The following is a 23,768-nucleotide window of genomic DNA, read 5'->3' as shown; positions in this document are numbered from 1 at the left end:
CCATTGCCGGCGCTCGCCGTCCTCCACGAGCAGCCGCGTCCCGCCATGGCCACGCCCCCTGCCGGCCTCTCCTTCCTCGCCGACCCTGTGTCACCTCGTCCACATCGCCCTTGCTCCTCCACGCGCCGGCGACAAGCCACCTGCGCGCCCGATGCCGCCCCGCCTCCAAGTTCGCCGTCGCCATGGCCCCTCCGCGCGACCCCTTCCTCTGCTACTCCTCCCTCCACGCCCTGCTGCAGATGCTCTTCCCGGCGCCGCCCATCGCCGCCACCCGACCTCCTCGTCGTCTAGCTGTGCTATGGAGCTCCTGCCTGAGGCGTCCCCTTCGGCCAACTCTGTTGCTGCCGCCGCTGCTTCGATCTTCCTTGGTGCAGCTCGTTTCCGACAAACGGCAGCCCGATGGTTACCTCCCCGCTAAGTACCATCGACCCTATAACATCTCGAGAACGTCTACAACCACTCCGTACCCGGACCGCCAAGTCCATCTTCGAGGATTTCACCAAGTACCCGGACGCCCGATGCCTAGAACGCCTGCCGTCGGCCCCGTGGATGTCAAGTACCCCTATGTACCGTGTACGACTACCGCCGCCGAAGTCCGCGAGTACCACTACGTTTGCCATGTACATCTACACCAAGACCGGACCAACAAGTACCGCGAGAACGTTTGTACCTCTACAGTTGCCGTGGATCCGACAAGTACCCCTACAACAAGTGTACCTCTACCGTCGTCTTCGGAATCGCTAAGAACATCAAGTACCCCTTCGAGATGACGAGATCGGCAAGTTCGAATGACCCCAAGTACCTCTTCGAAGCGACTGAGTACCATTACCATCGGACACTCGAACGACTACAGGCCGAAACGTCAAGTTCCTCGATGAACCATGTACGACTACCATTTCTCGTGGATTCACCTAAGTACCATGAAATGGATGACCCTACAAGTTACCGTTGCCGTATACGACTACCGTCGCCTTGGAGATGTTGGGTTCATCAAGTTCAAGTTCCTCTTCGGAAAAGTACCACTACTTCCCTCGACGACCCGTGAACGACTACTTCCTCTACTTCCCTCGACGAACTCGAACCGTCCCGTTCGCACGCTTCGAAGGTATAACCATCGAGACGACCGTCCGTGAACGTTTGCATGTGTTGTATGAGTTGCACCCTGTGTTTGCACCATGCCCGAGTTGTCACTTGCTCGGTCCTCCTCTTCTGCTGCTAATTCGTGGGGAACCCGGTTACAGGGATCACCCACCATCTTGCACGACACGCTCCCACACACTTCCCCTTTGCATCTGTATCTCAATCGAGTTACCAGAGACCGATATGTTGCCGTGGCAACACTTTCAGATTCGTTGTCATGGCACCCCTTTCATTTCCGTCACGATGACAAATGCCTCATATATTATCATGTCAATATTTTCATAAATATTGCATAAACTTGTTCATGTCATCCGCATCATGATAACAACAATTAAATGTTTTAAAATTGTTGTTGCAATAAATTACTAAGGCATATGGGGATCTACCGGATTCATTGTTTATTATATCCGGCCCCATTTCAATTGTTTAGATGGTATAGTTTTGTTATGCTTCACCTCTTGCCATGTTAACCAACATTTAATATTGTTGAGTACCTAACCGAGAGTGAACTAAATAATTGATGTGGTGTTCCGTCAATATGCAGCTCGTTGCATATTGAGCTCCACTTAACTTGTAGAGTTGTTTGTGCACTTTGCCATGACATGTATCATTAAACCGGACATGCATCATACTTGGTTGTGCATCATGCCAGGATTATGTGGTGGTTGTTTACTATGTTGTTTGCTTCTTTCCGGTGTTGCTTCTTTGGGTTAGTTCCGATAACCCCGCGTCTGTGAGGATCCGTTCGACTTCTTCTGTTTGTATTCTTCATGGACTCGTTCTTCTTCCTTGCGGGATCTCAGGCAAGATGACCATACCCTCGAAATCACTTCTATCTTTGCTTGCTAGTTGCTCGCTCTTTTGCTTTGCCTATGCTGCGATACCTACCACTTGCTTATCATGCCTCCCATATTGTTGAACCAAGCCTCTAACCCACCTTGTCCTAGCAAACCGTTGTTTGGCTATGTTACCGCTTTGTTCATCCCCTCTTATAGCGTTGTTAGTTGCAGGTGAAGATTGGAGCTGGTTCCATGTTTGGAACATGGATATTTTATTAGGATATCACAATATCTCTTATTTTATTAATGCATCTATATACTTGGTAAAGGGTGGAAGGCTCGGCCTTATGCCTAGTGTTTTGTTCCACTCTTGCCGCCCTAGTTTCCGTCATATCGGTGTTATGTTCCCGGATTTTGTGTTCCTTAAGAGGTTGGGTTATAATGGGAACCCCTTGACAGTTCGCTTTGAATAGAACTCCTCCAGCAAGGCCCAACATTGGTTTTACCATTTGCCACCTAGCCTTTTTTTTCCCTTGGGTTAGGCCAGCCCAAGGGTCATCTTTATTTTAAACCCCCCGGGCCAGTGCATTTCTCACTACTAGGAAAAGGGCTATAGATGGAAATGACACTAATGGCGCACCAGACATGTGGTGCGCCATTACTATATACTAATGGCGCACCATCTATTGGTGCGCCATTAGTGTGGAAGACACTAATGGCGCACCAGGCACATGGTGCGCCACTAGTAACAAAATGTTTTTTTTTCATTTTTTTCAAACATACTAAGGGCGCATCCGGGCAGAGTGCACCATTAGTAGTTAGAACTACTAATGGCGCACCAGCCGTAGAGTGCGCCACTACTGTATTTTTTTTTCTTTTTTGCAAAACTACTAATGGTGAACCGTTGCATAGTGCGTCATTACTAGTTTAAACTAGTAATGGGCACTTTTTTTACTTTTTGATATCATGAATATTTTTAAATTTCATGGGCACTTTTTGAATTCATGAATATTTTTTCAAATTTGATGATATGTTCTCATATTCCATATGAAAAAATATTGAATATTCATGAGGACACTCGATCTCGATCCCCCTCCCTCTCGATAGCTATCCCCCTCGCCAGATCCCCCTCGTCGCCGAGCACCCCCCCACACCCTCCCCCCGCTCCACCGCCGCCGACGACCCCCCGCTCCCTCCCCCGCTCCACCGTCGCCGCCGATGATATTTTCAAATAACAAATTTGATGATATTTTATAAAAATAATTACTATTTTTATAAAAAATTATTACCGTTTCATATTCATATTCATTTTCTAAAAAATAATTATAAAAAATTATAGACTACAATTGTTGTTAAACAATAATTATTACTGTTTTTATAAAAGATATATTACTGTTTCATATTCATATTCATTTATTAAAATAATAATAATAAATATACTAATGGCGCACCGGCCTGGTGGTGCGCCATTGCTATCTAAAAAAAGATTTCTAATGGCGCACCAGCGGTGGGTGCGCCATTGCTATCTAAAAAAAGATTTCTAATGGCGCACCGATGGGTGGTGCGCCATTAGTAAGCTTCCCCATATAGCTAAGTCCTCCCTCTCCCTTGCCAGAGATCCCCTTTCGTCCCTCTCTCCCTCGCCAGACCCACGACGCCGCCGCCCCGACCCCCGCCGGACTCCACCCCCGGCGGCCACGCGCCCACGCGCCCCCACCCCCACCGCCCCCGCGCCCCCACCCCTGCCGCCCGACCCTCAACGTCTTCACCTTCCTCCTCGCCGTCGGCGCCGAGCAGCGACGCAGCACCGTAAGCCCCCCCGACCATCCTCCTCCCCTTCCCCTCCTCCTCCTCCCCTTGCCGCCCGCCTGCGCCGGGGCTGACGACCCCTTCTCTGTCTCGCAGGGCAAGGTCTCCGGCACCTCTACGACACCGACGCCTCCACCGTCTAGGGTGTTTGCGCCTTCTTCCACCTCCGGCCACCGCGGCCTCACCGTCGATCCCCACACGAGCTCGCCATCGTCTTCCTCTCGGTGAGCTGCACCGGTTCCCCTCCCCCCCTTCTGTTAACTGAACATTGTCAGGTTTAGGTTCTGTTAACTGAAAAAGTTTAGATTCAGAAACATTGTTGGACTGATAGGAAGTTTATTGAACAGAGCAATCTACACCTGTAATTTCTACTGTTATGCCTCTGTTGATTGTGATCTCTGCACATGTTTAATGTCTATGCTGTTGTGCGGCTGTTATGTGTGTCTATGTCGATGAGCTTGTGTTATGCACTTCTGCGTTTTGATGTCCCCCCATACCTTAGTTTTTTCATCTCACTGGTCCTTTTCATTGTATTGGTCCTTTTCATTTTTGTCAAAGAGGCCCCGAGTTCTCTCTTCACTTGTGTGTTGATTGTCTTGGTCCTTTTCATTTTTGTCATGGCATTCTTGAGGTGCTGATGTGTCTGAGGGCATGAACCATGATCAAGTTGAGTTCAGATTTCATTAGATTAGATGGATTATCATGCCTTCTGTCCTGATAGTTGGATATTTGAGTAGTATTGTCAACAGTAATAACTTTTACATGTTTGCATTGCTTCCAAGAGTAACAGCAGGTGCGTATGACACCTTTAGGAGATCTACCCATCTCTAATCATGCTACTCAAGGATAGGAACCGTAGGCATCTCTATATATTTTTTCAGTGTCCTTTATTGGTGGTTCTATGATGTAGTCCAGATGAAACCAATTGCATGCATTGAGAAATAGAGTATTAAAACAGGACTTTACGTGGTTTTCCACTTAGCTATCTGAATTGAGAAAAAACATAGCTTTTGCGGTCTCTGAGGCAAAACTTGCTACTCCATATATAACTAATACTACTACTAGACAAGATACTACTCCATATACTACTAATAATACTACTGTATTTCATTTCAAAGTTCAAAATGCTGGTACTGAGATTTTCATTTCCAATGAGTGATATTTTTTCCTAGCAGTAGAAAAAACATAGCAACTTCTCTGTTTTTATAAAGTTGTTCTTATATGGGTGAAACATCACTTGTTTTTAGGCTAGTGCAGGGTGTTGCTTCTTCTGTATGCGCCAACTATGTCACAAATAAATTGTTCCTTCTTCTGTATTTGACAAGTAATGACTTTTAAAGATGATGATCATCTTGCTAGTTTGCTGGGTTTTGTCTCCGACCATTGTGTCGTGATGAATTTGCAGGTACCCCGAGAGGCCCTTGAGTTTGTAGGGTTGGTTTGATGACTATCAAGATGATGATCGTATGACTTGTTATGAATAATGAGTAGAAGTTGTATGATGATGATTAGTAGGACTTCTTAGGATTAGTATTACTTCCGACAAACTCGATACTCGCGGTCTCGAGACTTGTAATGTTTTATCTTTGTTCAGTCTTTTGAATTCGGAGACTAATATGATGAATTGTATTCGGAGACTAATCTTCTATTGTATTCGATGAATCTGCTGTTGCTGTGTGCTACTGTCTATATTCAGTCAAATAATATATTTTGTAACCTGTGCAAAAATCAGAAAAGTAAAAAAAAAACTAATATTCATACTAATGGCGCATCACTACAGAGTGCGCCATTAGTATGCCAAGTATACTAATGGCGCATCCATCCGCAGTGCACCATTAGTGTGCCAAAGCACATGGTTAAATATGGCCCTGGGAGGCATACTAATGGTGCATGCTGTTATATACTAATGGCGCACTGGGTGGTGCGCATTTAGTATACCAGATACTAATGGCGCACCTGTGGTGCGCCATTAGTAATAAATACTAGTGGCGTGATACTAATGGCGCACCAGTGATGCGCCATTAGTAGGCAAAACTGGTGCACCATTAGTAGGCCTTTTCCTAGTAGTGTCTAAGTGTTGGTCCAAACTAGAGCCCCTTGCAGCGCCACCTCGGGGAAACTCGAGGGCTGGTTTTAGTTGTACGGATTTCTTATGCGGTGTTGCCCTGAGAACGAGATATGTGCAGCTCCCATCAGGATGTCGGCGCATCGGGCGGTCTTGCTGGACTTGTTTTACCATTGTCGAGGATGTCTTGTAACCGGGATTCCGAGTCTGATCGGGTCTTCCCGCTAGAAGGAATATCCTTCGTTGACCATGAAAGCTTTTGATGGGCTATGTTGGGACACCCCTGCAGGGTATTGAACTTTCGAAAGTCGTGCCCGCGGTTATGGGCGGATGGGAATTTGTTAATGTCCGGTTGTAGAAAACCTGAAGTTGACCTTAATTAAAATGCACCAACCGCGTGTGTTACCGTGATGGTCTCTTCTCGGCGGGGTCTGGGAAGTGAACACGGTGTTGGAGTTATGCTTGACGTAGGTTGTTTTAGGATCACTTCTTGATCATAGTTCATCGACCATGCTTTTGCCTTCTCTTCTCGCTCTCTTTTGCGAATATGTTAGCCACCGTATGTGCTAGTCACTTGCTGCAGCTCCACCTCATACCTTTTACCTTACCTATAAGCTTAAATAGTCTTGATCACGAGGGTGTGAGATTGTTGAGTCCCTGTGACTCACAGATACTTCCAAACCAGCTTGCAGGTGTCGTTGAACCATGTAGATGACGCAACCAAGCTCAAGGAGGAGCTCGATGAAGATCTCGTCCTTCGTGTTGTTTCGTTTCCAATTGATCAGTAGTGGAGCCCTTTCAGGACGATCGGGGATCTGTGTAGCATTTGGGGTAGTCTTCTTTTATTTTGGCTCCGTAGTCGGGCCTTGATTGTAACTGGTTGATGTAATGCTTTATTCATGTAATTGTGTGAAGTGGCGATTGTAAGCCAACTATGTATCTCTTTCCCTTATGTATTACATGGGTTGTGTGAAGATTACCTCACTTGCGACATTGCTTTCAATGCAGTTATGCCTCTAAGTCGTGCTTCGACACGTGGGAGATATAGCCGCATCGAGGGCGTTACACATATAGCAATGATGTGGTTATAGACAGGCTATGCATTCTAAATTTGTAACAAATGAATAGGCATTCGTATTCATAAGGTAAAGATGAGATGAGATAGAACAATTACATGACGATAGATTCCACCAGTATAGGCAGCCAATCTGTGCGTCGACCGCGTAAACGATGCCATCATGCACTATAGCATCAGACAGAAATGTTACCTCAACAGGATTGATGATGAGCCATAACCTTGTATGGCGAACGGATTCCAGATAGACTAATCCCATGTTGAACAAGGCAATGAGCTTGTAATCCATGTAGTTCTGATGGTGTGGGCACTTCACAGATTACAACTTTCTGCAAACAGAGGTCGAGCCAAAAGCTTGACACGTCTCGTGCGTAGTAGGCAGGAGTGTCCGGCGGGCCGTGGGGCTCGATGGCGGCGGTATCCAACGATGGAAGGGTGATCTTTCACTGGGTGTAGATATCCAAGAGACGCCACGGACTACCGCTGTGGTGGATGAGGACGATCCAGTTGGCCTTCATGCTCGCCCAGTAGTGGCCGTGCATGAAGGACAGGTGGACGGGTAGTGGTAGCATGTCGAGGGGCACCACGGCAACCTCCGTAGGATCGTCAAGTCGGTGTCTGGGCCACCTATGAGGATCGGGCATCAGCAAGCAGGGTGTCTTGAAAAGAGCCGGCTGGTTGCAGACGAGTAGACGGTACAAAGACACCGAGCATGCGGCCAGACAGACGGTGCTGAGTAGGTCCATACGACTACAGATCTGCTCCAAGAGAACATCGGGGAGGGAATTCCAATCGTGGCTCTGTGTGTCAGTCGGTTCGGCCATTGGGGTTTTCGGTGCCTGCGAGCCAGCGGGGAAGTGGATTCGGGCGGGCGAGCGAAGAAGCTTCTCCTCGTGTGGCTGAGCAGTGAGCGGGGGGATATGGTACGCGCGAGCTACCAAGGAAGATGGCGCGGGCTGGCGAGCACTGAGTGGGGGTAAATGGTGTGCGGCCGATGATGGGGAAGAGAGGAGGAGGAAGAAGAGATGGCAGTACTGGGTAAGGCTGATTTAGTAACACCAACACGCTAGTTCAGCTTATTAATTACGTGTCCCATCTGCTGCAGCATGTGTTGTCACTTCACTGCGAAGACTAGTTGAATAGTTCTCTCTGACCGAGATGGGGAATAACGGATCGCGAGGACTTCCTTTCTACAGTATCCCTATGCCTCTACGCTCACTTCACTCATTTTGCTCCATACCTAGTCACTTGTTGAAATATGTAGAAAGACAAATACTCCGTATTTTGGAACAGAGGGAGGCTTTTACTCCGTACTATTTGGGAACAGAGGGAGTATCACCATATGGAGGGAACAGAGGTTGCTTGAAATATGAACATGTCAATGGGAGGGAGTAAGCCCCATGCATGCATGCATGCAACATGCAACACTCACACGTACACATGGACGCACGCAACACTCACGCACCCATGCGGCACACAGCACACGACGCAACACACACGCTCACGCTCGAGTGCTCAACCTACTCCCTACGTCCGTGAAAGACTGTACATTTAGAGATTTACACATTGACTAGGGCATAATTAATGCCCAAAAGTAGCAGACTTATGTGTGCATGCGACCATTGAGATAAGAAGATTAAACGAAGGCCGTTGCATGCTATAATTAAGGATAGAGATGTAGCCTGTACCTACAGCACAAGTTGGTGCATTAGTCAATCAATATCGATTTATATTAAAGGCTAAATGCATTGGAAGTGTAGATGTACATCATGTACTACAGTCTTTGTATTATAGCCGATGTACACTCTTTGTTGGAAGACCGAGGGAGGACACGTGCATGCACTCACATACACAGCCAGGGCGGTTCGCGCGCAAGGGTTGGACTCGTGTCGCGCCTGCGTAAAGTTTTGTTTAACTGATTTCTTTGCTCTGCCAACTGACAGGTGGGACCCAGAAACCAGGTGACAATTTAACCAGTCAACAAAGTGCCACGTTGACTACATGGCCAGTCAGTAGGGTGCAATACGGTGCTCTACGATGAGCTAGTGATCGTATAATCACCGCAAAACTATATATAGTGACCGTAAAGAGCGTATTGTTACATACGTTGACCGCAAGTGTATTTTTCTCGTTTCTAATTAAGCCATATTAATCGGAAAGGACGCAGTTGATACGTCTCCAACGTATCTACAATTTTTGATTGCTCCATGCTATGTTATCTACTGTTTTGGGCAATATTGGGCTTTATTATCCACTTTTATATTACTTTTGGGACTAACCTATTAACCGGAGGCCCAGCCCAGACATGCTGTTTTATGCCTATTTCAGTGTTTCGAAGAAAAGGAATATCAGACGGAGTCGAAACAGAACGAAATCAACTAGAGAAGTTATTTTTGGAACGAAAGCCACCTGATGGACTTGGACCCCACGTCAAGGAAGGAAGGAGGAAGCCACGAGGGTGGGGGGCGCGCCCACCCCCCTAGGGCGCGCCCCCTTCCTCGTGGGGCCCTCGTGGCTCCCCTGACATACTTCTTCCGCCTATAAAACTCTACGTACCCTAAAACTTCCAGAATGGACAATAGATCGGGAGTTCCGCCGCCAGAAGCCTCCGTAGCCACCGAAAACCAATCTAGACCCATTCTAGCACCCTGCCGGAGGGGGCAATCCTTCTCCGGTGGCCATCTTCATCATCCCGGTGCTCTCCATGACGAGGAGGGAGTAGTTCTCCCTCGGGGCTGAGGGTATGTACCAGTAGCTATGTGTTTGATCTCTCTCTCTCGTGTTCTTGATTTGGCATGATCTTGATGTATCGCGAGCTTTGATATTATAGTTGGATCTTATGTTTCTCCTCCCCCTCTACTATCTTGTAATGAATTGAGTTTCCCCTTTGAAGTTATCTTATCCAATTGAGTCTTTAAAGATTTGAGAACACTTGATGTATGTCTTGCCGTGCATATCTATGGTGACAATGGGATTCCAAGTGATTCACTTGATGTATGTTTTGGTGATCAACTTGCGGGTTCCGCCCATGAACCTATGCATAGGGGTTGGCACACATTTTCGTCGTGATTCTCTGGTAGAAACTTTGGGGCACTCTTTTGAGGTCCTTTGTGTTGGTTGAATAGATGAATATGAGATTGTGTGACGCATATCGTATAATCATACCCACAGATACTTGAGGTGACATTAGAGTATCTAGGTGACATTAGGGTTTTGGTTGATTTGTGTCTTAAGGTGTTATTCTAGTACGAACTCTAGGGCTGTTTGTGACACTTATATGAATAGCCCAACGGATTGATTGGAAAGAATAACTTTGAGGTGGTTTCGTACCCTACCATAATCTCTTCGTTCGTTCTCCGCTATTAGTGACTTTGGAGTGACTCTCTGTTGCATGTTGAGGGATAGTTATGTGATCCAATTATGATATTATTGTTGAGGGAACTTACACTAGCGAAAGTATGAACCCTAGGCCTTATTTCCACGCATTGCAATACCGTTTACACTCACTTTTATCATTCGTTACCTTGCTGTTTTTATGTTTTCAGATTACAAATACCTTTATGTACCATCCATATACATCTTGTATCACCATCTCTTCGCCTAACTAGTGCACCTATACAATTTACCATTGTATTGGGTGTGTTGGGGACACAAGAGATTCTTTGTTATTTGGTTGCAGGGTTGCTTGAGAGAGACCATCTTCATCCTACGCCCCCTACGGATTGATAAACCTTAGGTCATCCACTTCAGGGAAATTTGCTACTGTCCTACAAACCTTTACACTTGGAGGCCCAACAACGTCTGCAAGAAGAAGGTTGTGTAGTAGACATCAAGCTCTTTTCTGGCGCCTTGCCGGGGAGGTTAGCACTTGAAGGTATATCTTTAGATCTTGCAATCGAGTCTTTTAGTTTCTTGTTTTATCACTAGTTTAGTTTATAAAAGAAAACTATAAAAAAATGGAATTGAGTCTGTCTCATACGCTTCACCTTTTTAATATCTTTCGTAAGTACGATGGAAAGGAAAATTGTGTTGAAATGCTAGAAGAAGAATTATATAGAATGCTTGGCATGAAATATGTGAATGATGAGAATGATTGCAATGTTGTTAGTATGAATTCCTTGAATATCCATGATGCTAATGATATGCAAAGCCACAAGCTTGGGGAAGCTATGTTTGATGACGACGATATTTTTTGTCCCCCAAGTTTTGATGAGCAAATTTATTATGATGAAAGCATGCCTCCTATCTATGATGATTATTGTGATGACACGTATGCTTTAAATAATAATGATAACCATGAAACTTTTCATCTTGATCTTAATTTTCAATCACATGATAGTTATTTTGTTGAGTTTGCTCCCACTATTATTCATGAGAAGAATTTTGCTTATGTGAAGAGTAGTAAAATTTCTATGCTTGTAAATCATGAAAAGAATGCTTTGTGTGATAGTTATATTGTTAAATTCATTCATGATGCTACTGAAAATTATTATGAGGGAGGAACATATGCTTGTAGGAATTGCAATAATATCAAGTTTCCTCTCTATGTGCTTAAAGTTTTAAAGTTATGCTTGTCTTGCTTTCGTATGCTAGTTGATTATTGTTCCCATAAATTGTTTGCTCACAAAATCCCTATGCATAGGAAGTGGGTTAGACTTAAATTTTCTAGTTATATTCTTCATGAAGCTCTCTTTATGTTTCAATTCTTATCCTTTATGTGAGCATCATTGAAATCGTCATGCCTAGCTAGGGGCGTTAAACGATAGCGCTTGTTGGGAGGCAACCCAAATTTATTTTAGTTCCTTTATTTTTTCTCCTATTTAGTAATAAATAATTCATATATACTTTGTTTAGACGTGGTTTTATGCTTTTAATTAGTGTTTGTGCCAAGTAGAACCTTTGGGAAGACTTGGGGGAAGTCTTTGTGATCATGCTGTAAAAAAACAGAAACTTTAGCGCTCACGAGAATTGCTGCCATTTTTATTTGGAGAACTATATTTAGTTAATTCTTTTTCCAGATGACTAATAGATAAATTCCTCAGGTTCATCAATTTATTTGAGAATTTTATGAGTTCCAGAAGTATACATTTGATCCAGATTACTACAGACTGTTCTGTTTTTGACAGATTCTGTTTTCATTGTGTTGTTTGCTTATTTTGATGAATCTATGTCTAGTAAAATAGTTTATAAACCATAGAGAAGTTGTAATACATTAGTTTTAACACCAATATAAATAAAGAATGAGTTAATTACAGTACCTTGAAGTGGTGATTTATTTTCTTGTACTAACGGAGCTCATGAGTTTTCTACTTTATGTTTTGTGTTGTGAAGTTTTCAAGTTTTGGGTAAAGATTCGATGGATTATGGAATAAGGAGTGGCAAGAGCCTAAGCTTGGGGATGACCAAGGCACCCCAAGGTAATATCCAAGGACAAATAAGAGCCTAAGCTTGGGTATGCCCCGGAAGGCATCCCCTCTTTCGTCTTCGTTCATCGGTAACTTTACTTGGAGCTATATTTTTATTCACCACATGATATGTGTTTTGCTTGGAGCGTCAATTTATTTTGTTAGTATTTGCTTTCTGTTATTTAGAAAAATGTTTTTCATCTTTTATTTCAATAAAAGTGGCATTGATAGCCTTTACTATGCCTATTTTAGAAGTCCACATGTTGCTGTTTGAAAACAGAAAGCTTACCGCTGTTGCAATAATTCCATAGAAAAGTCAGAATGTGATAAAATGTTGAAACCTTTTGAATATTAAGCTCTGATAAATTTACTACAGTGGGAATTTTATTTCATAATTTTTGGAGCTAGTGAAGTATGGATGTTGCAGCATTCTTTACAGACTATCCTGTTTAGGCAGATTGCTGTTATGTTTGCATTGTTTGCATATGTTTGCTTCTTTAATGATTCTATTTGAGGATAGGACTATTAAATATGCAGAGGCATTTAGTATGAAAGGTTGAATAGTAATTTTAGTGATTTGCTACAGTAGAGTATGATAAGGTTTTTGCAATGGTTTATACTAACTTATCTCATGAGTCCTTGTTGAGTTTTGTGTGGATGAAGCTTTTGAGATTTAGGGAGACCGTGATATGAGAGGAATTAAGGAGACACAAAAGCTCAAGCCTGGGGATGCCCAAGGCACCCCAAGATAATATTTCAAGAAGTCTCAAGCGTCTAAGCTTGGGGATGCCCCGGTTGGCATCCCACCTTTCTTCTTCAACAACTATTGGTTAGTTTCGGTTGATCCTAAGTTTTTGCTTCTTCACATGATGTTTTCCATTCTTAGAATGTCATTTTATTTTGTTTTTCTTGATGTTTGAATAGAATACCAAGATCTGAAATTATTAAATGTTAGAGAGTCTTCACATAGTTGCATAATTATTCGACTACTCATTGATCTTCACTTATATCTTTCGGAGTAGTTTGTCATTTGCTCTAGTGCTTCACTTATATCTTTTAGAGCATGGCGGTAGTTTTATTTTGAAGAAATAGATGAACTCTCATGCTTCATTTAGATTATTTTGAGAGTCTTAATAGCATGGTAATTTTCTTAAAATCCTAATATGCTAGGTATTCAATAATAATAAAATTCTCTTATGAGTGTGTTGAATACTATGAGAAGTTTGATACTTGATAATTGTTTTGAGATATGGAGATGGTGATATTAGAGTCATGCTAGCTAAGTATTTGTGAATTTGAAGAAATACTTGTGTTGAAGTTTGTGATTCCCGTAGCATGCACGTATGGTGAACCGTTATGTGATGAAGTCGGAGAATTATTTATTTATTGATTGCCTTGCTTATGAGTGGCGGCCGGGGACGAGCGATGGTCATTTCCTACCAATTTATCCCCCTAGGAGCATGCGCGTAGTACTTTGTTTTGATAACTAATAGATTTTTGTAATAAGTATGTGAGTTCTTTATGACTAATGCTGAGTCCATGGATTATACGCACTTTCACCCTTCCACCATTGCTAGCCTCTCTAGTACTGTGCAACTTTCGCCGGTACCATAAACCCACCATATACCTTCCTCAAAACAGTCACCATACCTACCTATCATGGAATTTCCATAGCCATTCCGAGATATATTGCCATGCAACTTTGCACCATTCCGTTTATCATGACACATTCATCATTGTCATATTGCTTTGCATGATCATGTAGTCGACATCGTATTTGTGGCAAAGCCACCATTCATAATTCTTTCATACATGTCACTCATGAGTCATTGCACATCCCGGTACACCGCCGGAGGCATTCATATAGAGTCTTATCTTGTTCTAAGTATCGAGTTGTAATTCTTGAGTTGTAAGAAAATAAAAGTGTGATGATCATCATCATTAGAGCATTGTCCAAGTGAGGAATGGATGATGGAGACTATGATTCCCCCACAAGTCGGGATGAGACTCCGGACGAAAAAAAGAGGCCAAAGAAGCCGAAATAAAAAAAGAGGCCATAAAAAAAAAGAGAAGGACCAAATAAAAAATGAGAGAAAAAGAGAGAAGGGACAATGCTACTATCCTTTTACCACACTTGTGCTTCAAAGTAGCACCATGATCTTCATGATAGAGAGTCTCCTATGTTGTCACTTTCATAAACTAGTGGGAATTTTTCATTATAGAACTTGGCTTGTATATTCCAATGATGGGCTTCCTCAAAATGCCCTAGGTCTTCGTGAGCAAACGAGTTGGATGCACACCCACTTAGTTTCTTTTGTTGAGCTTTCATACACTTATAGCTCTAGTGCATCTGTTGCATGGCAATCCCTACTCACTCACATTGATATCTATTGATGGGCATCTCCATAGCCTGTTGATACGCCTAGTTGATGTGAGACCATCTTCCCCTTTTTGCCTTCTCCACAACCACCATTCTATTCCACCTATAGTGCTATGTCCATGGCTCACGCTCATGTATTGCCTGAAGATTGAAAAAGTTTGAGAACATCAAAAGTATGAAACAATTGCTTGGCTTGTCATCGGGGTTGTGCATGATTTAAATATTTTGTCTGGTGAAGATGGAGCATAGCCAGACTATATGATTTTGTAGGGATAACTTTCTTTGGCCATGTTATTTTGAGAAGACATAATTACTTTGTTAGTATGCTTGAAGTATTATTATTTTTATGTCAATATGAACTTTTGTCTTGAATCTTATGGATCTAAATATTCATATCACAAGTAAGAAGAATTACAATGAAATTATGCGAACTAGCATTCCACATAAAAAATTATCTTTTTTATTATTTACCTACTCGACGACGAGCAGGAATTAAGCTTGGGGATGCTTGATACGTCTCCAACGTATCTATAATTTTTGATTGCTCCATGCTATGTTATCTACTGTTTTGGGCAATATTGGGCTTTATTATCCACTTTTATATTACTTTTGGGACTAACCTATTAACTGGAGGCCCAGCCTAGATATGCTGTTTTATGCCTATTTCAGTGTTTCGAAGAAAAGGAATATCAGACGGAGTCGAAACGGAATGAAATCAACTAGAGAAGTTAGTTTTGGAACGAAAGCCACCCGACGGACTTGGACCCCACATCAAGGAAGGAATGAGGAAGCCACGAGGGTGGGTGGCGCACCCACCCCCTAGGGCGCGCCCCCTGCCTCGTGGGGCCCTCATGGCTCCCTTGACGTACTTCTTCCACCTATATAACTCCACATACTCTAAAACTTCCAGAACGGACAATAGATCGGGAGTTCCGCCGCCAGAAGCCTCCGTAGCCACCGAAAACCAATCTAGACCCATTCCGGCACCCTGTCGGAGGGGGCAATTCTTCTCCGGTGGCCATCTTCATCATCCCAGTGCTCTCCATGACGAGGAGGGAGTAGTTCTCCCTCGGGGCTGAGGGTATGTACCAGTAGCTATGTGTTTGATCTCTCTCTCTCTCTCTCTCTCTCTCTCGTATTCTTGATTTGGCACGATCTTGATGTATCGCCAGCTTTGCTATTATAGTTGGATTTTATGTTTCTCCTCCCCCTCTACTCTCTTGTAATGAATTGAGTTTCCCCTTTGAAGTTATCTTATCTGATTGAGTCTTTAAAGATTTGTGAACACTTGATGTATGTCTTGTCGTGCGTATCTGTGGTGACAATGGGATACCACGTGATTCACTTGATGTATGTTTTGGTGATCAACTTGTGGGTTCCGCCCATGAACCTATGCATAGGGGTTGGCACACGTTTTCGTCGTGATTCTCCGGTAGAAACTTTGGGGCACTCTTTGAGGTCCTTTGTGTTGGTTGAATAGATGAATATGAGATTGTGTGACACATATCGTATAATCATACCCACGGATACTTGAGGTGACATTGGAGTATCTAGGTGACATTAGGGTTTTGGTTGATTTGTGTCTTAAGGTGTTATTCTAGTACGAACTCTAGGGCTGTTTGTGACACTTATAGGAATAGCCCAACGGTTTGATTGGAAAGAATAACTTTGAGGTGGTTTCGTACCCAACCATAATCTCTTCGTTCGTTCTCTGCCATTAGTGACTTTGGAGTGACTCTCTGTTGCATGTTGAGGGATAGTTATGTGATCCAATTATGATATTATTGTTGAGGGAACTTACACTAGCGAAAGTATGAACCCTAGGCCTTATTGCCACGCATTGCAATACCGTTTACGCTCACTTTTATCTTTCGTTACCTTGCTGTTTTTATGTTTTCATATTACAAATACCTTTATCTACCATCCATATAATACCCCTTGTATCACCATCTCTTCGCCGAACTAGTGCACCTATACAATTTACCATTGTATTGGGTGTTTTGGGGACACAAGAGACTCTTTGTTATTTGGTTGCAGGGATGCTTGAGAGAGACCATCTTCATCCTATGCCTCCTACGGATTGATAAACCTTAGGTCATCCACTTGAGGGAAATTTGCTACTGTCCTACAAACCTCTGCACTTGGAGGCCCAACAACGTCTACAAGAAGAAGGTTGTGTAGTAGACATCAGCAGTATGGCCTACTACTACTCATACTAGTACTGCTTTGATGTGTCCAGTCAACTCGCCGAACGAGGAGAAGCTTGCTTACTACACCTCTCCCTCGCCCAAGCGTGCGGTGGTTCACAGGACGAGGAGAGGGTTTTGACTACAGCACCCTCTCCCTCTCCCTCTCCCTCGCCCTCACCCTCTCCCTCGCGGTGGACGTGTAGTAGTTCAATCAGTGTCAGATTGCCAGAAGCATATTGTACTATAGTATCATCATTGTTGGACCTTCGGAAGAGGCGAAGAGCCAAGTGCAAGGTTCACACGAGTACAAACTGTTGAACCTCCCGAAGAGGCAAAGAGCCAAGTGCAAGGTTTTATAGGAGTTGTCGTCCTAGTAGGGGTGTACTACAACTATAGCGAACGACGCTACTGAATGATGCCGCCACGTCAGGTATATCCAAACTGTGCCAACTTTTTTTCTCAAAGAGCGTGTTGGAGCCCGTGCAACAACCACACAAGTTGCACGTACACATAACACATTTACTAGTAATAAATTCTAAAGGACAAATGCTAGTATGCCACACAAGTTCATCTCCAATTCATGTGATAAATTTGTGCACGACTAGTCTACATATATTCACAGCGCTACCGTTCACAATTACCATACTCCACTTACAAGTTATAGATGGGCTACATGTCCTCCTCCAGGTTCCAGTCCCAGGTGTTCTTCATGGATGACACGATCCATAGCGGTGGGCAACGGGAATCATTGTCATAGCTTTCTAGTCCGGTTCCACACGATGGAGACTCATCCAAGCTGAAGCGGCATAAATCAGGGATAGCATGTCCTAGCATGTCGTTCATCCGGCGGTGCGCACTGAAGACACAACCATGCTTCATGAACGGTAGGCCTTCCATGTCATGCACGGAAGGTGGCATCTGCTTCACAATGGGGTAGCTGTCCCCGATGAAAAGCGAGTACTCTCCAAGAGTGTTCCTCGGCACCCACGTATCATCATGGGGGTCGAACTCGGCACCGTTAATCTAGTACATGCGGCATCCCAAATCTGGACACATGGTGACGTACATAGTCAAGGTCCATGCATAATAATGTTGTGCTCAAATATGGCGGTCAGTAATACTGTGCAGCAAATAGTACTACTCCGGTATAGAGGAAGTAAAATAATCGGCTTATTATATATAGCCACTCTTGGCAACATGGATGAGATAGTAAGACATGGAAAAACAAAAATGGTGGCAGCTAGTGGGTTCAAGTCTTCAAGGGCCTATCTAGCTATACGCGTCCTCCAAGATAAAAAGTACTCCTACTAGCACTACAAAGTATACTACTAGTACAACAATGAAAGAGAAGGCGAGAGGGTTAAAAAATTGAATACCTGGGTAGATGGTGACGGCCCGATCATGGTAGATTGTGTGACCATGTTGCACATCAGTGGTACCATGGGTAACAACTGCTAAGATAGTTGATCCCAATATGCCAAAGTCAGCTACAAGGTTCCAGGTTAGACCGAATCGCGGATGCAAATGCACATCCAGGATCGGTAATCTTATTTTGATCAGAGGATGACTAGTCCCTGCAAAATAATGGAGTACCATTAGGGATGCGAATGATGGTTTGTGCATTCCATTTGTAATCTCCCGTACCGTAGGATGGCAACCAGATGAAACAAGTCCCCTGGCTTGTCACCGTGAAGATGCGGCCTAGATAGAGCACGGTGTCTTTGAACGTGTAGGGGTACAAATCTGTCGCCGCCAACATGCGCCAGCCTCTGCCGTTACTGCCTCTTGCATTGATGGCAATCCTTATGTCGAACACTGCGATGAGATATTAATCATCGTAGCCACGTCGCTTTGTCGGCGGGTCCACAATTGCTATCTTCTTCAATCTCATGTAGGCATCATCATACGTATTCAAGCCCAGCCAGTCCGGAAGGCCGATCCCAATGGTTGAGAAGGGGTCTACCAGAACGGCCGCACTATTGTGGATGTTGTGCAAAATGATGGTGGTATCCGGCCGGAGGTATGCAAGCCAATCTTCGTTGGCACCGACCCAGACCTATATATAAGACGCTGGGCAGCGGAGAAATTACAGGATGGAAATGGAATAACTAAGTACTACATGATCAAACTCCATTACTGACCTACTCATCGGACAAAATCCGACTACCTCTCAACAACGGCAACTCTAGCGGAGTCAACGTGCAACCATGGCCAGGGAGCGGTGGACTGTTCGAAGGATTGTCCCATAGAAGAACCTTCTCCTTGAGGACGGATGGAAGACCAACAAGCATGGCCTTTTCCCAAGCCTGTTTAAGCAGCATCTTGAAAAAGTTGGTGCAGGAAGCACCGAGTCTTGCAGCGGTGAGGACGTCAGAGAGGCGTGCGATTTCTCCCAGAGGATCGTCGTCCAAGGTCTTCCAGCCCCGACGAGGAGGAGAACCGCCTGGCGAATCAATGGGAGTAGCGACGAACTGCCTTCTCTTCGGGGGGAGGGGAACTAGCGAGGAGGAGATAAGAGCGTAGTAACCACAGGGCCTCATCCCTTCCAACTGTAGATCGTTCCTCAGCGAAGGGGTGATGCTATTATTTACTACTAGTACTAGCATTATGGAACGTTATGGGATTGCATTATACTGTAAATAATAGCACTAGTAAGAAATTTTTGGCACTAGGTAGTAGTTTTTGGCGTGGATTAAGAAATTTTGGGTAGGTTGTTGCCATTTTTTGTACACGCCAACTAGTGTCAAAAAACGTCTTACATTATGTGACGGAGGAGTACGTACTCGTACTGTAGCAGTACTAGTACCACTTTTCTCAACTAGTAGCGCGATGTACTGTACTTCTAGTCTAACTCTTGAATCTCAGGGCCAAGGAGCTATAGTTGGAAGTGGAGGGTACTACTGTTCTCTAGAACCATCACTGTACTATCAATGCAAGGGAAGTACACCTGCGTACTGGCCTAGTGGGTACTCTCGGTGCTCTATTCGGCCGCTCCTCTCACGTAGCTAGCCTACTTAGCTGCTCCTCTCACGCACACACTAGCAGCCTGTTTATCAGCGACAGTTACTGCGGGGGCATAACATTTGAGTTATTTGATTCATCAAGACTAGGCTTTTCGCTTCCATTTGTGGAGGTGTAATGGATCTCGTCGAACTTTGTTAGTAGTTCCTTCTTTACGAATGAGATGAAGCAAAGCTATTGCCTACGTTTCAAAAAAACACGTCAAGAGGAATTTCTTTTACAGTAAAGCTGATAATGGAGTGAAGTCAATGCATGCAACGCCACAAGCTACAGAGTAGTAGTAGAGCACTTTATGTACAGAGCCATATTGCACAGTTCCCAATGCCCCGCCAGGCTTTTCCGGCTCCTCATGCTTAATTGGGAGGCGCTAGTTTAAATATTCTACTAGCTGATGAGGAAGCTGCAAGCGAGGTGCGACTAGGGCGAGCACGCGAGCCATGGGATGCTGGGAAGGAAAACCCGTTCACGTGGCTAGGCTATCCAGTGCACCCAGATTGTGGGGCCGCATGTCCGTTTGACTTCAAAACTCAAACTACCTATGTAAAATATTGGCTCGCAGCAAACTGTAGTAGTACTATTTAAAAAAAAGGCCATCGTGCGTTCGGCCGAGATCGAACCCACAAAACGAGGTATACACTCCCGCGACCACTAGTAGTACTCGTTGGAGTACAACGCAGCCTAGAATCGCCTTTTGTCGCTAGTAGTACGTACATTGTTCCTTACAAGAAACCCCTAAGAGCATGGTTAATAATATAGCTGGCTATAAGCCAGTGCCATGTCATCTACATCCCATCTTATAGCCAACATGTACAATAATAGATCAAAAGAGTGTACTACTTTTTTATCATGTGGCCCACTTCTCATTCTCACAAAGTGCCTAGGAGCACGTGCTAGAGCTGGCTCTTCACGAAGAGCCCGCTTACCTTCTCTCTCCTCTTCTCTTTCCTCCAACTAAGCAGAAATATACTAATTTATTTCTTATATCCCGCTGACTCAGCTCTATTGTACTTGCTCTAATAATGCAAGAAACCACTAAAATGCCAAGAAACTACTACCACTTGCATACGTGGCAGACTTAAGATAAGACTACCTTATCAACCATTGTACATGCTCTTACCAACAAAAATCCTCGAGTGACCTCCTACCTCTGGCCCATCCACCTAGTCATCCTCGGCCATGGGACGCAGCTATCGCCAACGGCAGAAGGCGAGGTCAAAATCACCGGTGGTGCGGAGCCCATGTTGCGACAGCCCGGATGCCAGCTTCGTCTGGCGCTCGCGGCCGCTAGCTAGCCAAGATAGCTCCGTCCAGCTGCCTGTCTGCAAAGTTTGCTAGCTAGATTGGCATGGCAGCAAGGCGGCTTGCTCGCGCGCGCCGCGCTAAGGCCGGCCATCTGGCTCGAGCGAAGGCCAGCGCGGCGGCTTGCTCGCTCGTGAGTCACCGGCGCCACCGATGAACACGCATCAGTACTGTTTGAAGTAATGTTCAGGAAAAACAATGATTTGAGGGGGAATAACAGGATAGAAGGTCAGATGTGGGTCCCTCGTGTCAACGGTCAAACAAAATGTGTTGGTTTAAGCTGCCGCATCAGCACGGACGTGTGGGACAACCCTCTCATAAACGTGTTTAAACGAACCTAATAGGTAGGAGTACTAGGTAGTTTTTGGCGTGGATTAAGAAATTTTGGGTATGTTTTTGCTATTTTTTGTACAATAGATTCTTCCTAGGGCTGGTTGAAAGTGGTAGTTTTTTGTTAAATACTCTACATATTGTAAGTAGGAGTGAAAGTTAAGCTTTGGAAGCCAATAAGCAAGGCTAGTTACATAGTGCATATGTGTACATGATTGAAAGTAAATATCAACCATGAGTGACTAATATCTTGATGGAAAACTCGAAAGTATGGAATAGTAGGAAAAAATGCATGGTTGGAAATACTAGCAATGTTCATGTCCGTTGCAACGAATCATAATTAGAATAATACTTATTCACAAACTTGGTACAAAACACTCTAATTTTGATATACATATGTCACTAGAGATATATTATGTTTCAATTAGAATATAATCCTTGGGCTGTTTTGGTGAGGTCAAGGAGGGATGTGGTTGGTTTTAAGATACTAATTATGGGTTTTTCTGCAAATTGGTAGACAAGTGGGATGTTGGTGAGAAAAGGAAACAACTTACCTCACAATCATTAGATGTAGATCTAATGGTCAGAAAAGACGGATGTCAGTCACACCAGCATCACCAACTTAGTCTTGTGTAGGAGTAGTAGCAAGATCCGTGCATTGCACAGAACATCAAGATGCATTTTTTTATAAAACACTTGTTGTGATTGACCCTTGTGGGAGTAATCCCATGTGTAAAAACTAATGATATCTAGAGAAATATGAGATAAGGTGAAGAGGAGTGGGGTGTGGTGGTGGTTGGTGGTCGGATTGAGCAGAGGCATGGGGATTGACGACGCCGGCAGCGACCACCAGGCCAGTTTGTTCCAGAGGCTTCCTTTCTTAATTGCTCAACAATGAGGTTTGTTGGAGATAAGGATGAACGAGGGAAGGCCTTGTCTGCAAATGTGGAGAGGGGTGCGGGTATCTTTTAGTTTAATTTCCATACGTCAGATATAGATTGGACGGTCTATATTGCAAGATGGCACACGTACCATAATCACCAACTCGGTTTTTTATAAGAGCAGAAATATAAGTATGGAGGTACAAACGTATTATTGATACTTGCTTCTGTAAACTAGCATCTACATTCTATTCAACGCCTCGGCATGTGGGGCCTTAGCACAATGACTTCTCGACTGTGTAAAACAAAGATTTTCCCGTCGCCCACAAGGAGGGGGTGACGGCGGCGTGCTTTTTGGCTTGCTCTAGTCCTAGTAGTCATACTAGGTGGTCTAAGCACGCGTAGATTTATTCTTTTTCACGTCTCGTGTTCGCCTTACTGCCACGACTGTTGATGAATAGACGGTAAGTTATTCACGGGGAAACCCTTGTTGAGCGTGTTTGGGAGAGAGGAAGAGACAGTGTGCGTGTGTGATATGTTAGAGACTGAGGCAATGATAACATATCCTTTCTGTCTATGTGTGTGGAGGATAGAGAGAGATATGTACATGGGGCTTTGTGTTGTGTAACGTGGAGACACATATACATAATTAGAGAGTGAGTGTGTGAGATACACATGCGGACATGAGGAGAGATGAGGATCCAGATAAATGGGTGTTTGTGTGTGTCTGTGTGTTTGTGCATGCGTTTGTGTGTGAGAGGGAGAGAGTGTATGTGGAGTAGAGAGACCACTGATGATGTAAACCTAGTATAAGGGAAGGGGGAATGGTGTGACATGTGTAGTAGCAAGATAGCACGGGTGCGGGCGGGGGGAGCAGACTATTTGGAAGAGACATCAACTATGTGTCTGTGGGAGAGGGGTGTGAGAGCGAGAGAAAGAGAGAGCTAGCGACGGAGAGAGAGAGAGGAATAGAGGGGGCGAGATGGGTCGTTTGTGTCCATAAATGGCATATAGATTGGGAGACAATGTTGATGTTGTCCGAAATTGGCCTATGAACGGAGTCGCAAGGGAAGCGAGTCATCATGTGTGTGATAGGGTCTTCATGAGAGATCCAGAATAGATAGTGTAGAGAACAATGTGCGAAATCGAGAATGATTATACATTAGGGAGCTATGCAAAGAGTCATGACATATATGTATACAGGGAAGGAGCTGGGGCGGGTCCGCATGTGGGAGAGATAGAAAGAGGAGAGTGGTACACAAGGAGACAAAGTGTGCTTGTTTGCAGTGTGGGTGGTGTGTGAGGTGAGTGCGCGAGAACCACATAACTAGACGTTTGGGGGCGACATTTTGTGTGTATGGGAAATATACACTCTACATAGTGCGTGTGCTTGGG

This window comes from Triticum aestivum, chromosome 5A (assembly GCF_018294505.1).
Source record: "Triticum aestivum cultivar Chinese Spring chromosome 5A, IWGSC CS RefSeq v2.1, whole genome shotgun sequence".
Taxonomy (NCBI): Eukaryota; Viridiplantae; Streptophyta; class Magnoliopsida; order Poales; family Poaceae; genus Triticum; species Triticum aestivum.
This window is presented reverse-complemented; position numbering follows the sequence as displayed.